Raw genomic sequence first — 15175 nt, forward strand, 5'->3', positions numbered from 1 at the left:
ATTAGCATGTATTTGTGTGCACTTAACTTTTGAGTTAGCTCACTAACTACCTAACTGTGAAGCAAATACACACCACTTAAACTAAATAAGTCTTTCACTATCCACTTGCCACTTAAACCGCTGCCTGATCTTCAACATATTAAAACAATAAAATGAGCTACTTTAATACGCTCAGACGACTATATTTAGTGCATGATTTATAGGTGTCTATAAACTCTTCTTCAAGTGTTCTTGCTGCTTCCTGCTCGCCTAAAAGCGGACTCATGCATATTTTCTTACGTGCTCACGCCTTATTACCCATTACTTAATTATTTAATGATAACTTTTTCGTTAGTTTTTGTTGCCTGGTTTTTTGGTGTTTCTCAAAAGCAACTAAAGTAGCAGCGCAGGTGAAATGGCATCTCACTTAAGCAGCCATGAGAATTACCAAAAAAAATAGTTTATAATGCGCTTTATTAAATGCTTAGCGTTGTGTGTGGCATGTGGCAAAGAAAAAAAGTGTTTACTTATAGTTTCTACCGAATAATTAACTCATATATTTGTTAAGTAATGATGTCTGCGCATCATATGTATACACTTTTTATTATATTTTCCCTTAAATATTTATTTTAAGCAATTACTTTTGAAAATATGCTTAAATAACTTTCGTTAATTAGGTTTATTTATCACTTCGCTAGAAGCGGCGTGTAAATAAAAAACCGAATTTTGTTGAGTTGAGAATTGAGTTATAAAAGTTAATGGCATAATTAATCGGGTTAAAAATAAGCACGCCGTCTTTTCATGCCATTTAATTAAATGAAAATAACTTTGGTAGTGTCTTGAAGCCAGCAACGTTGCCAGTAGATTGAAATTAATAAATAGAATAAATAAATTTTAAAGCCCAGCCACTTTATTTGGCTGAAAATAGTTCTCTAACACGCCAAACGTCAACGTTATCTCACTCAAACATCTTAGAGTGCGCCAAGCAGGTCGGGAAGGCGTCTCTATCAAACTAATTGCCGATGAAAGATACGCATATATGCATAAAATATTTGTTTTACAACAAAAACAACAAGCGACTATATATTATTAGATAAAGTTATCAGATTAGTGGAGTTTAACTTGATTAAATGGAAGCATCCGTGGCATGAGTTTGGTAAAACAATTGGGTGAGAATTATAGGCAGAAAGAAAATAAATGAATATCTTATTCAAAAAAATATATTAAAAAGGAGATTTTGGCTTGTAAAGTTTTTGCTTGTCAACAAACAAAAGAAACTGAAAATTACTCGGTTCTTGTTCCAGCTAAATCTGCATGATTTTCAAGGTTATGTCAACTTAAAAGCAATCGTTTCCCTCAGAACACTTTGTCAAAGTTTTTAATACAATTTCAGAGAACTTTTCAAGAAAAATTTCAAATAAACAACAAAAATTATTATCTGAAACAGATCACACGATTCTGATGAAAATTTTATTTTCCGATATTTAAACTGTAAAGATAATACCGGCTATGTGAAAGGAAGTTTCAAGCTACCATATTCACATTTCGACTACAAATCCTTATCAAACAATTTTGGTCGATTAGCTGATCGTGCAACTTCACTAATGTCGATCGCAGCAGAGAAAATCCTATGGAGAGGAAAGTACGAATCTAAAACTACTATGCTCCACCAAAATGGTAGTATCTGGTTTGTATTACTATACGTTTCCGGAAGTTGGAAACTATTTCAAAATACCTATCTTTAATAGAGGTCATATTCTAAACGCTATGAGATCAAACCGGGAAAGAATTTTTTGTCTGATCGCAATCACTTTTGGGAAAACTTTAAAAAATTCTTTTATAAAATAGATGGGTCATATTTTAAAAGCTCTGAACCAAATTTAGAAAGAAATTGATTATTCTGATTTCAATTATTTTTGGCTATTCGTATAATTGGTTCAAAATTAATCAAATTCCACATATCGACTTACATTGAGAACTATATACGCTGTTTGAAAGCCTCCAATCCGATGCAGTTGATAGAAATTTCGGTCATTCTTCCATTAATCAGCTTCTAAAACTCTTCATACTTCGCAATTTCGGTCTGTAAATTTTATCTTAAACAAGACAGGAAGGAAGATAACAACTTATTGCGCTTGTCTATGAAGCGTAAGTCATTGGAGAGTGTTTCATGGTGGTTTCTGGGCTCAATATTGCGCTAGTCCCGTCAGATCTAAAATTCCAACCTCGATCGCGGTTACTTTGAAACCTAGAAAGTGGTCATAAGGAGGCGATAAGTGCTCGTAAAAACAACCTTACGTTGCTTTGTCTATATTTTTACTATAGAGTAAGGATGGATTACAGTTTTGGACTGGATTTTTTTCAGTTTTGCCGTTTTCAGAGCTGTATCTTCTTCTTCATTCTTCATATCTGAGGAATCTAGTTTAAGAACTGTTGGTTTTGCTGAAAATGAGGAAGATAGAAAGAGCTTACTTTTGAGGTCTACTCAGAAGGCATTTGGTATGGGAGCCGAGCTTTAGTGAACCGATCTTCAGCCTATTTTGGAAAAACCGAACTTTTTTGCCTAAAATCGGTCGTTTTTTAAGTCAAATGAAAGAGCAAAATACACCGAAGACATTATTTTTAGTCGCTTATCCTCCTATTGACTACTATTATAACGGGCTTAGAGTAATTTCCAAACGCTTTTGTGGTGACTTCATCAGTGACAGTAATCCGAAATATGCATAGTGCTATCGTTTACTTTGGCCCGGTGACTTGAAAGCTTTCAAACAGCTCTCCACATCAATTTTAAACTGCCATATACACAAAGACTACTGTGTGCTGCTGCTCATGCGCTGAAGCTCGTCTTTAAACCATTCTATGCATCATTTGCACGAGTGTGTATATTTAGCTAAATATTGTTTATGCGCATGCGCACACCGTGGGATACCGAATATTGTTGAAATGTTGACGGAAATTATGAGTCGCGCCGAGGCGAGGGCGATAGCCATGCCGCCAAGTGAATGCTGTCAGTTGAAGATGAGCCGAAGCGCAAGCAATGCGCAGCTGGTGATGACTCGCTGGTTTTTTGTTGCTGCTCCTTTGTTTTGCAACTGCAACAGCGGTAGCTGATTCTAGCTAAGCCTTTGTTTACGATGCACATGCTGATGATTATTGTTAGTGTTTTGCCGTATTTCAGCAATTTGCAACTCCATCTTAAATTACCAACAAAGCTACTCGACTTACGCCGCCAACTAAGGCAGGCAACAAAGCGTTGCAAGTGTGGCAGCTAATAGTACACATTCGCATGATTGTTGATCTAGCTGCCGTTGTTGCCGGTGTTGCAGGACGGCACTGCGCGGCACGGCACTTTACTGTTGCAAATAGTCATCATCAGTTTTATGATGGCTGCTGCCAACAATAACAATAACAGCCGTGATTGCACTTGTGCGTTCCGACGTTGAGTGCCTCATTAAGTGGCTGGCAAAGTGAGGAGTTCATCGAAAAAAATATTGTTGTGGGCAACAACAAAAAAGAGCACCGAAAAACATTCGGTTCTACTGATTGCCACTTGTTGCTGTCAGTCGGCGGTAATTGTTGTGATTTTTTGTTGCTACCGCACAAATATGATGCATGTGCTGTCCTGCCAGCCGTTGAGCATGCAACTTGCAACTCAGCAGCTAATTGGCGGTCAGACTAAGTGACGCAAATTAATTTAATGCATTCGCATATATTTTCGCCGATATGAATTCCAAGAAATTGTGCACATTTTTCACGCCTCTCGCCGATTTTTTCACTAAATGAATTTTTAAGCGCATTTGCCGCAGCCACTTTGTCTCATTTATAATGTTTGGACTGCTTGCCACAGTTCCACATTTACTTTTTCGTTTGATATTTTCCACTTTAGAAGCGCTGTTATTGTTCTTATTGTTGTTATTGCGGACATTTTGAGAAATGTGCAACACGCTTTCGCATTAATGCTGCCACAACAACTTCCTGCTATCGCGCGGCGTTGAAAACAGCAGGCCGAAGCGGCGCATTAAATACGCTGCTACACTCACTTTCACAAACACACACACATATATGCTTAGACATATGTACACCTGTTGCATCTGCAAGTATGTGCCGCATGTGTGCTGACGATGAAGCCATCGTAAATGACCAAATTTATTTAAACAAATAAAACTTTGATTTATCGCAGCACGCACAGCATGTTGCTGCCGCATAGCTGTGTGCGTGTGTGTATGCGCAGCAGCTTAACGCCACATGTTGCATGGTGCGCATGCGTTTACGAGCGCATTTTTTCCACAATTTTTCTCTTAGAGCTTACCGCTATTGTGTGCGCGCGCCGCAAATGTTGTTTGCTTTGAATTTATTTGCAGGTCAAAACACTTGCAACACGACTGCGCAAGCAATCCGGGCGCACAGTGGGTGGCGAATAGTGAGTAATGTGGGCATATTTTGTTGTATTTTTTGAGTTAGTTTGAAAATTATTCCAGGAATTCATGAAATATTAATCGAAATTTATGAAAAATTAAGAATTCAACTCGGAAGAGAGCCTCTTTATACCTTAAATATAATCTTTTATACATTTTATAAAGCGGTTGAGAATTATACATTAATATGAACGAAATTCACACGATTGAAATTCTAACGCGATTGAGTTAAGTCACTTTAGACTTTTTTCAGCTTTTCACTTGAAAACAACTTATTTTATAGTTAGGGTTGCCACCTATTTAAGAATTAAAAATACTTCAATGTACTTATGAAACCACGATTCCAGTAAAATAAAGATGATGGTATTCAAACAATGCCGCAGTAGATATTCGCGAGGCAAAAATTTTTGAAACGTTGCCACATTTTAAAAATATATAAATAAATTTAAGAGCACATATTTATGATATTAATATGTATGTGTATTAACATTACTCACAAAACAAAGATTTGTGTGCATTTAGTACTTGAAGTTTGGCTAAATGAGGTTGCCACCCGTAGAAATTTTTTTTAAAGAAAATCTAAACAAATTTCCCAAAAAGATATTTCGAAAGCAACAAATTGTGTTGTGTTGCCACCTTATAAAAATAAAAATTTGTTTTAAAATCGGAAAATCGGAGGTTGCCACCCGAAAAAATTTCTTCTTGAATTAAATTCAAAACATTTCACCAGAAGATATTCAGAAAGGGACAAATTGTGTTGTGCTGCCACCTTATAAAAAAATATTTATTTTAAAATCGGTTATTTGTGGGATTGATATTATTAATTGGAAAAAATATATGAAGTTGTACACATTTAGTACTTGAAATTGGGCTGAATAGGGTAGTCAGCAGAATACATTTTTTATCAATAAAATGGAAACCATATCTCAAAAGAGCATAACAAATCGAAATTTTGTGCAGGGTTGCCACTTGTAAAAAAATTTTTATTTTAAAATCGAATATTAGTAGAATTAATATTGTAAATTTTAAAAAATTATGTCACACGTATTACTTGAAATTGGGCTGAATAGGGTTGCCACCCTATTTTTTGCTAAATATTTTTTTTTAGGTTTTTTCCTAGAATAATTAAAACCATATCTAAAAAGAGCATTACAAATCGAAATTTTGTGCAGGGTTGCCACTTGTAAAAATAAAAATTTATTTTAAAATGGAATATTCGTAGAATTAATATTATTATTGAAAACATTAAAAAATTATGTGACACTTAATACTTGAAATTGGGCTGAATAAAGTTGCCACCCTATTTTTTCCTAAATAATTTTTTAAGTTTTTTCCAAAATAATTAAAACAATATCTCAAAAGGGCATTACATATCGAAATTTTGTGTAGGGTTGCCACCTAAAAAATAATATTAGTTTCAAAATAGAATATTTGTGGGATTAATGTTTCGGAATTTCGAAAACATTGACAAACATATATGATATGCTGACAAGGCTTACCACCCGAAGAAAAAAGTTTTTATCACAACTTAGCTTGAAACACCCCACTGTGACCCCATTGCCAAATCACTTATGCGTTCAATACATATCAATAAACTGAAACAGTTGCAGTTGCAATTGCTCCTATAAGTGCTGTCGTTACCGTTGCAGCCGTAACGGCTCACTATCAATACAACCAACTACCAGTTTCGCTTCTTGTATGGCCGCTTGATCGTAAAGTAAATTACATGCAATTGTTGCATGCAGATAATAATAAAAATTCAATTTGTGCGTTAGAAGGAAAAAACAACACGCAGCAACAACAACAGTCAAAATAACAACAACACATGAGTCGCAACCGAAATATATGCAATTTTTCTGATTTTTACTTTTTATGAAAAAGCAAAATATGCGCCAACATGCGGAACACTTTCGGCAAATCGTCTCATTGTGCCACAGATCGCGCCAATTCCCAATTCCCAGTGCAAATGTTAGGCGATCGTGCGATTATTTAGAGATCGTAATCGCGTTATCGCGCCTATTCGTTGCGCCATTGATAAACTGCGTGCGATTGCGATCGCGTTCGCTGGCGGCGAAGTGCGAAATGTGAGCGCCGCAGTTGCAAGTTGCAGGTTGCAAGGTCACCGACAGCGCGTTGTGACGCTGGCTGGCGATCGCACGCTGGCGTTTTATTGCTGACAATTGTGGCTATAAAATTTCACAATTCCACAAGCGAACGTTTTGCACAGTTATGGTACACACGCGCGCAACCAACAACAGCAACAACATGAAATATATGAAATTGCTCGCCTGCTACTTACTACTTAACTGTTAAGTGTTTAGCAATCGCTTTTTACGCTTGCCATTGCTGTTGCTGCAGCAATTTACTGCACGCAATAAGCAACAACAATAGCAATAACGTTTACCGGCACAGCAATTGAAAAGCAATTGTAAATTGAATTACAACGCAGCAAAAAAAGAATTCCGAAGGCAACACTTTTTAGCACCGAAATTCACACTAAAGGCAAAAATTAATTGAATTTGCATGCGAGGGAATGCATGTGCAACAAAAAAAGTTACATGCAACAATAAAAAAAATGTGAGATGTAAAAGCCAAGTAATTGAATAGTAAGTGCGGGAAAAATATTTGCAGTGCTGGGTAGCTCGGCCACTTTGGGGCTTATGTGGCGCAATCACGTAGTTTTCTATGGTAGGAAAATTTTTTAAAAGGAACGTTGTATGTATGTACATACAAATGTATGTATATACATACATACTGACATATACGTACATGTAGTCAAATATCACATTTTTAAGTAAAGTTCAGTAAAAAATTTTTAAACACAAAAACATATTTTTAAGAAAGAAAAGGTCACATTGGTAACACAGTAGGCAAGAAAATTGTAAATAATGTTGCCAACTTTTTTTAATTTTCAGATTTTTTGTAACAGAAAAAATTTGATTAATCTACATATATTTTTATACAAAAGAAAAAAAAATTCATATAAAAAAGTTGCAAATGATGTTGCCACCTATTTTTAATTATTTAATTTTTTTTCAAGGATTTTATTATTTTATATTTTTAAAAAAGAAAAGTGGCAGAGGTTGAATATTGAAAAAAATTTGCAAATAATGTTGCCACCTATTTTTTTAATAAAAGAAAATTTTAATTTTTTAATTATGTATTTTAAAAAATATTACAACTTGTTTTGACAAAATAAATGCAATATAATTGAAACTGTCTAAAAGAGTTCACATAGAGAGTTACCACTTATTTGGCAGATAAATATCAATAAAAAAATTGGTTAATTTGGAATTAATTTTAAATAGAAAATAATAATTAATTAATTTGATTAGAGAGTTACCACTTAATTAATTAATTAATTTTTTTTTTTTAATTAGCCACTAAAAGGATTATGAAGCAAATTATTATTTAATCGTACTTCGATTTTTTAGAGTTGCCACCAAACGAAATTTTAAAAGTTATTAATTTATATTTTGCTTAGTTCGTATAACACTAAGTAGTCTTATTTTGTAAATTTTAATATTCTTTAAAACCGAAATTTTTAATTCAGTCACAACTGAGAGTTTTTTAAGGTTTACCATATTAAGCAGAGATCATTTAATTTCAAAATAAATTGAAGTAGAGTTGATAACTACCGAAAGTATAAGTTGAATTTGTTTAAGTCATATATTTTTCGAATTAAATGAAAAAGTCAAATATTGGTACCCAAGTCGCTTTGAACCTGTACTTATGGTGTTGCCACCTTTACGCAATAACAATTTTAATGTAATATGCAAGAAATATTCATAATTTTGTTTTGTTTTTTAGACATGAATTTAAGTACTTATTGCGATAAGAAAATCAGATTTAGGGTTGCCACCCCAAATTTTTTTAATAAATTTTTACTTAATATAAATGATACATACTTTTATGCTACGGAAAACAGACGGTTTGAAATGAGTTACATGTAAAATATTTTTTAAAGTAGTCATGGTGTTGCCACCTTTTTGAAAAAATAATTATTTTAATTTAGGCAACACATGCAAGAAATATTCGTCATTTTGTTGGATTTAAGTACTTATACGGTTGCCAACTCAATTTTTAATTTCTTTTTTTATGAATTCGTGTATTTAATTCAAATATGTATTACACACGGTTAAAACTTGCAAAAATAATTTAAAGCTAAATTACCATTTTTTATTAACTAAATGTATATTTCTTATTTTCTTTTGCAGGTGAGTCCTAAATACCAGCTGTGTTATTTAATGACGCCGACGTTTTATATATTTTGAACCCTTCAAACTGCGTTTTACTACGGTCATCATTTTTGAAAGGTAACTTTGAATTAAAATAATGCCTAAGAAAAATTTTTTTTGAGTAAAAAATATCAAAATTTAAAAATTTCATAAAATAGTAGGAAAATTAAATGAAAAAAACTAAATTTAAAAAAATTATTTTTAATTTAAAAAGTAATTTTTAATTTAATTAAATTTAATTTACACTAATTTCATTTAGTTTAATGAATTTAATTTAATTTTAAATTTAGTTACATTTAATTAAATTTAATTTTTAATTTAATTTTGTATTTTTTTATAAAAAAGACAGAACAAGTTCATAAAATAAAAAAAAAAGATTTTTACTGGCACTCGCTACACCTCCCCAGTGTCCCACTAAATTATTACATATTTTTGCAGTTAGTTTCCTTTTTATGTAAAAAATTATTTGCAACACTGCAAAACGCATTCACGCATGCGTTAATTAACGAAAATTAGTATCCCACGCTTGTTTCATGAATTAGCATTCTTGCAACACACAGCGCCTGATGATATCATCGAAAATACCACAAGCTGCAGTTTTGTGCAGCCCAGCTGCGCTGCGTGTCTGGCAAAGTTTACCTTCCTTTCACTTGCCTTTGCCTTATCTGTATGTAGTATGGTTTTAGAGCTGTGTTGCATGCCACTTCTAACGCTAAATGCCACAGTAATGCGTTGTGGCTGCCACAATAAGCTGTTAACTATTTTTATTGTTTGTGTATGTATTTGTAAATTATTATGCGTGCGCTAATCGTTTGTGGAATGTGCAGTTGCAGCAACAAGCAAACACACAGGTGTTTAGAGAAGGTAGAGAGCCTCAATTTGTGGCTTAATATATTTGTATATTTTTATATGTATTTATATATTCGTGAAGATATTTTCTTTACGAATATATATACTATACTAAACCAGTAAAGTAATCACTACATCAGATAAGTCATTAACTCTTAATCTCTCCCACCTAAGTGAAGCGCCTAGTGCGCTTGTTGCTGCCCTAACTTGTAAGCCAGCTGTTTAATTTTTTTATTTCAAATAATTTTAAATCCCCACTGATATATGATAATCCAATCAACAATCAATTAATGACTTCACTTGTGATTTCTGTGAGATTTTATTGCACACATCTCAATTTTCCCGCAAATTTCCATCACATTTACTTTGTTTACATTTCAATTCATTTTTTCCGATCACTTAATTGCTTCTCAATTACAAGCAACTGCGATTTGTCGGAAATCATTTCACTTAATCGCTTTTCGCCATTTTCTCTTGACATGTTTATGACAAGTTTAGTGACAGGTTTCAGTTTCCCAAACATTTTCGCACAAAACGCTAACGAAATCCGACTTCAAGCGCATTTATTTTAATAACTTTTTTTATTCTTTTGCACAAAATTTCATAGCTGCAGGCATTTATATACTTATAGACATCAAATTTCAGCCTCAACCGGCAATTAACTGCATCTTACACGCAACAAAAATTGAATAATTGATTTACATGGAACTCATATTTCACCGATAATTATGGACCGCTGGCTGAGCTTAATTTTTCACCTGTCTTCACATTGGATTTTGATAGAAAAATTATGAAAATTATATGTTATGGTAATGTGCCATACACTGAGCGACCACAGAGTAGAAATTGTAATGGGTGATCCTAGTAGAGGTACTTTTTTCAATAGCCTTTTTTTGACAGATCACGTGTGAGTCGTATCATCTTTCCAAGTGATTTCGCTTAGCTTTATGGGCTTTGAAAAGTTCCAAGAAGATTGACGTTTTAAGCCAAATTGTGTTCAGCGTGAGATTCAGCTGATGGGTATGTAAACAAACAAAATTGCCGCATTTAGGACGAGGACCAGCCTGAAGATATTTAAGAGTTGCCACGTCAACCTTCTCCCTTAAATTTGAAGTTTCTGTGTTTTTTTTCTTTAAAAAAGTAGGGAACTTCGAAATGGATCATCCTTTATATTGAAAAGTTTCGTATAGGTCCAATTTGTTGTTGAGAAATATTGAAGAGAGAGCAGTAATTTAAATATGACGCTCGTAGTTCACCTCTATGTTGTTCATCAACTTCATTCCTTAATACATTTTGAGACATGTTAAACTTTTTTTTATATTCTCACTCTCTCTTTCTATCTCTATCTCTATTTATCTCTTTAGGTCTTTTTTTTCTACTTCTATTTCCATCTCTATCTTTCTCCTATTTCTTTTTCTCTTTCTCTCCATCTCTTTGTCTCTCTCTCTTGAAGGCCCCACCAAAAGATAGGAGTCCTGATTGTTGGAAAACATAATATCTTAACTGAGAAAAAGTGTATGATGCCTTAAATTGATTTTAGGGATTACGTTGGCAGCAGTCACTGCATACTCTCTCCTGATCTCTTTCGAATTTAATGAGATTCCAAGTTTCCTTTTCGAAACAGCCAGAGCTTATTGAAACTTTTCATTTTCGATTTTATTTGAATGTTTTGTTTTCGAAAAGCCGTCCTAGATACTATCTGTTAAAGAGAGACCAATTTAAGGGTTGCGAAGTTTGAGAACTTTGCATACACCAATCTTAAACTTCGCGGAATTTACTGACTATCAACGAAAAAAAATACGACAGAAGTTGTTACTCAACGATTCAAACGGGTTTATATCACCGAAAGGAGATTTCGAATACGGCGCTACAGCTTTCTTAATTTTTAAGCCGGCGTTTGAGAAGGGTTGATAGAAATATAGACATAGTTATGGTTGTTTATAAATATTTTGGTGTTCATTCTGGAAAAGTAAAATTATTTGAAAATTAAACACGCAGTGGTCTTACCTTTCAAAACCACTAAAAAGCATCGTTTATTTCCTTTAACTGGTTGATTCCTATTGGCATTCGATAGAAGAGACTGTAGAAACATGATGGGAATATTAACTGGTCACTGTCTGCTGGCGACACGCGTCCTCAGGATGGGATTGAAAGATCGAGAAAACTGCAAAAAATGTCTAGAGCAGGGTACCAGGGAAATAATGGAGCATCTCTTGTGCGTTTGTCCAGCATTGGCCGGACTACGCTGTAACCATCTGAGGTCCCCAAGGCATAATAAACTGAAGGAGGTATCGATAGTGAGGTTTAAATTCGTGTCGTTCTCTTAGACCTAGCAACTGAACTTCATCTGGTATACCAAAGAACCAAAACTGGACTATGCATGGCTTTTTGGACTACCAGATTAACCCATCTTAACCTAACGTATCTGCTTGATTACATCTAGGCATGCAAGAAAGCTTATCTCAATTTAGCTACCCTGTTAACCAACAGTTGCCGCGCAGTGTACTCAGCGCACTATTGCAAATATTTTTTAACAAGTTTTCTATTAAATCATATTAATTTGATTGAAATAAATACACAGCATATTTGTAAAAATTTCCCAGCACAAAGTTGCAAGCACAACTGCAAAAAACAAACACGCCGATCGACCATATGTGGCATGTGTGAATTATGCGTGCAACCTGGACAATTTTCTCAGGCCTGCATCTAACGCGAGGCGGCGCCGTCATCGCCCCCGGCATGCCGCAGCGCATGCGAATGCGTTAATTGGCAAATTGGGCAAAATGAATGCAACTAAATGTGAGAGATTAATGCCTAAATTACTATAATCACCGGCGCGATCACTTGCCGGCAGCGGCGACGCGGCCGTCACTAACAAGTGCAGCGGCCAACAGGCGCTTGATTAATGCGCGCCAATTGTTGGCGGCAGCGCCACCAAACGCCGCACACAGCGTTGCACAAAAAGTGCGTTCACATTTGATTGGCGGTGTTTGCAGCGCACTGCAACATAGCGTCATGGCGACGTCACAGCGCGCACCGCGCGAATGCAAATTACTGTTGACAATGTTACGTTGCATGTCCAACAAAGTATGTCAACAGCAATAATAATTACTCAATTGCGATTGGCGGTGCATTTGCGCTGTCTGTCTGTGAGTGCGCGCGCGCTTAGCGTGGCAGGCAGCGCTTGGAGGCCTTTTTGCGCGCACACCGCATCGCGCCGCGCTGCGCTTTGCCTTGCCACAAATAATTGAATGCAAATGGAATTAGCGACTGCCGCTGTCTAGCTGTTGCGCTGTAGGCCTAGCTGTGGTTTAGCGGTTGCAATTGTCATTGTTGAAATGAACAGCAACAACAGCAACTGCCGTGGCAACAATTGTGTTTTCGCCGCTGGTGGCGCGGAAAACGAAAACGCACCTTTTTATTACGCAAATTTTAATAATCCAGCAATTAATGCAACAACCTCGCCACAACAATGATTGCTACATCCACCAGCGGCATGGCAGCGTGCAATGGCATTAACCCGCAGTTGCGTTTGCCGCAAGCCAGCGAAAAAAGCAGGAGAAAAAACCTCGTCAATTAAACGTACAACCAACAAATTAAAATCGGTCAAAGAGGTGCGAGGTCAAAAGTTGAAAGCAGACATGAAAAAATGAGCTAAACGCGCATCCACGCATTTGTGCCACAAGTGTACTGTGCGCCGGCGAGCGCGCTGGTGGCTAGCTGGTGGTGGCCTCGGAGCTACTCTTGCATGGAAATGCGAGTGTTTGTGTGTGTGCGTGTGGCACGTTACGGCAGTCGCATGTTTGTGCGCGCAAATTGCAAGAAGAAATGCATGTCAGCAGCGCTTTTGTATGCAAAGAATGTGCTCAAGACACAGTGCGGCGCAGTACGTGAGTTGAACGCGCGGCATGGCACGGCCGGTAGGAGATCTCAGAAGCCTTGGAATGTCTTTTCAAACTTTTGCGAGTTAACTGTCCACGTACGTGGTGTAAAAGTTGGTGGATATAATGCTTGTGTGCGGGGGAAATGTTGACACAAATTGTGTGTAAGTTGTCAGGAAACTATGGAACTATGAAACTTATGAGGCTGAGTTAGAGGAGGTACATTTTTATACCCTGAAGGATATATTAAGCTTACCACGTAGTTTAAAATATCCTAAAGGCAACGTCGGAGGCCCTATAAAATTTATAAATATAAATGATCGGCATGACGAGCTGAGTCGATCCCTCCGCCCATCTGTCTATCCGTCGGTATAAATACGAACTAGTCCAAAAGCTTTTGAGATAAGGATCTGAAAATTAGCACACGTTCTTTCGTTTCTGTTTCTCCTCAAGAAATTGCTCATTTGTCGGTACCGCCAATTTCGGACCACTACATCATGTAGCTGTCAAACTAAACTATCGTTATCAAGTTCTTGTATGAAAAGCTTTTTCATTGAACTTCCCTAAGTTCGCCATGAGTTATTACAAAAGACTACGGTACAACCTCTGAAAAAACTGTTCTGATCGGATCACTGTAGCTACTACACAAAATTGGCTGATCAAAACTAAGTTCTAGTATTAAAACTTGAGTCTGTGAAGGTTGTTTTAGGTTCGTTGCAGGCGAAGTTTACATTCTTTCTAGTTTTTAGCTCAGTTGTAAATTTTTCAGTTCACAAGATTATATGCATCACATCAGCTTAGAAAATTTTAACTTGAATATACATATACATACATATTTAAGCTACTCAATATAATGTCAAGAGCTTCAGTGGTTCCTTAGAACTGAGCTGGCGGAAGTCTGTGAAATACTGCATATAAAAACATGGAAGGCAGTTGAAGCTTAATTCAATCTGACTAGCTTTTCAATCAACAGAGCCTTCGAAACATCCGTTGATCTAACGTTACCGACACAAGTTACCGCAAATTTGGCTATGGAGCGATGATTGAAATAGTCCACTTATAGTGGTTCCTGCACTAGTAGCTATTTATTCACATCTTGATGGGTAAATAAAAGGAAAATCGTATTGGTTCAACTTCCGACCTGATATTTTCCTGATCTCTGCGCGAAGCATATCGGTTTCCGTTGGAAGCTGCTTTATGAGCATACATCATTGACTTTACCTTCACAAAATGTAAGACAACTTAGTCAAAACACATGACTTATGTGACCAAATGAATTCAAAATTCTATATAAATCGGTCAAGAAAGCCGTGAGAGTATCTTCAATATTGTTCGAAACAAAATTACGGTAATATTCTCACGTACATAGCCGTTAAGTCAACACTGTGTCTCATCGCTGAAAATGATTTGACAACTGGTTTGACAACTTCTTTAACAACCGATATGACAACTATTATTCTATAAAAGTTTATACTGCTAAAAAAACAACTTATACATTTATAATATTCTTACTTACATAGTCGTTAAGCCAATATTGTATCTGACAACTAGTTTGACAACTTATTTGTCCTTTGACAACTTGTTTAACAACTTACATGACAACTATTATTCTATAAAAGTTTAGTTCTAAAAGAACACCCTATACATTTCTCATTACACAGAACTTAACAAAGTATCGACACGCATAACTACAATGAATCCAGCAGAAATTATTTAAAAACAAAAAATGAACCAAGCCACCTGAAGAATATTGTAATTTTATTTTGTTTGTAATTTTCTAGTTGTAATTTCTTAGTTGTTATTGTAATGCATA

At 35.5% G+C, this 15175-nt stretch overlaps 1 protein-coding gene across 8 annotated transcripts in view; it reads left to right on the forward strand.

The window, feature by feature from the left end:
* Window positions 1–15175, forward strand: part of LOC126760678 (platelet binding protein GspB) — a 470397-nt gene that overhangs the window by 318618 nt on the left and 136604 nt on the right. The window contains exon 2 of one of the 8 annotated variants that reach the window (XM_050476512.1): window positions 8612–8710. The exons of the other annotated variants lie outside the window; for them this stretch is intronic. The gene's annotated coding sequence lies outside the window, so the exon portion shown is untranslated. The remainder of the gene's footprint in view (window positions 1–8611; window positions 8711–15175) is intronic. 8 annotated transcript variants of the gene reach the window in all.

This window comes from Bactrocera neohumeralis, chromosome 5 (assembly GCF_024586455.1).
Source record: "Bactrocera neohumeralis isolate Rockhampton chromosome 5, APGP_CSIRO_Bneo_wtdbg2-racon-allhic-juicebox.fasta_v2, whole genome shotgun sequence".
NCBI classification, from domain to species: domain Eukaryota; kingdom Metazoa; phylum Arthropoda; class Insecta; order Diptera; family Tephritidae; genus Bactrocera; species Bactrocera neohumeralis.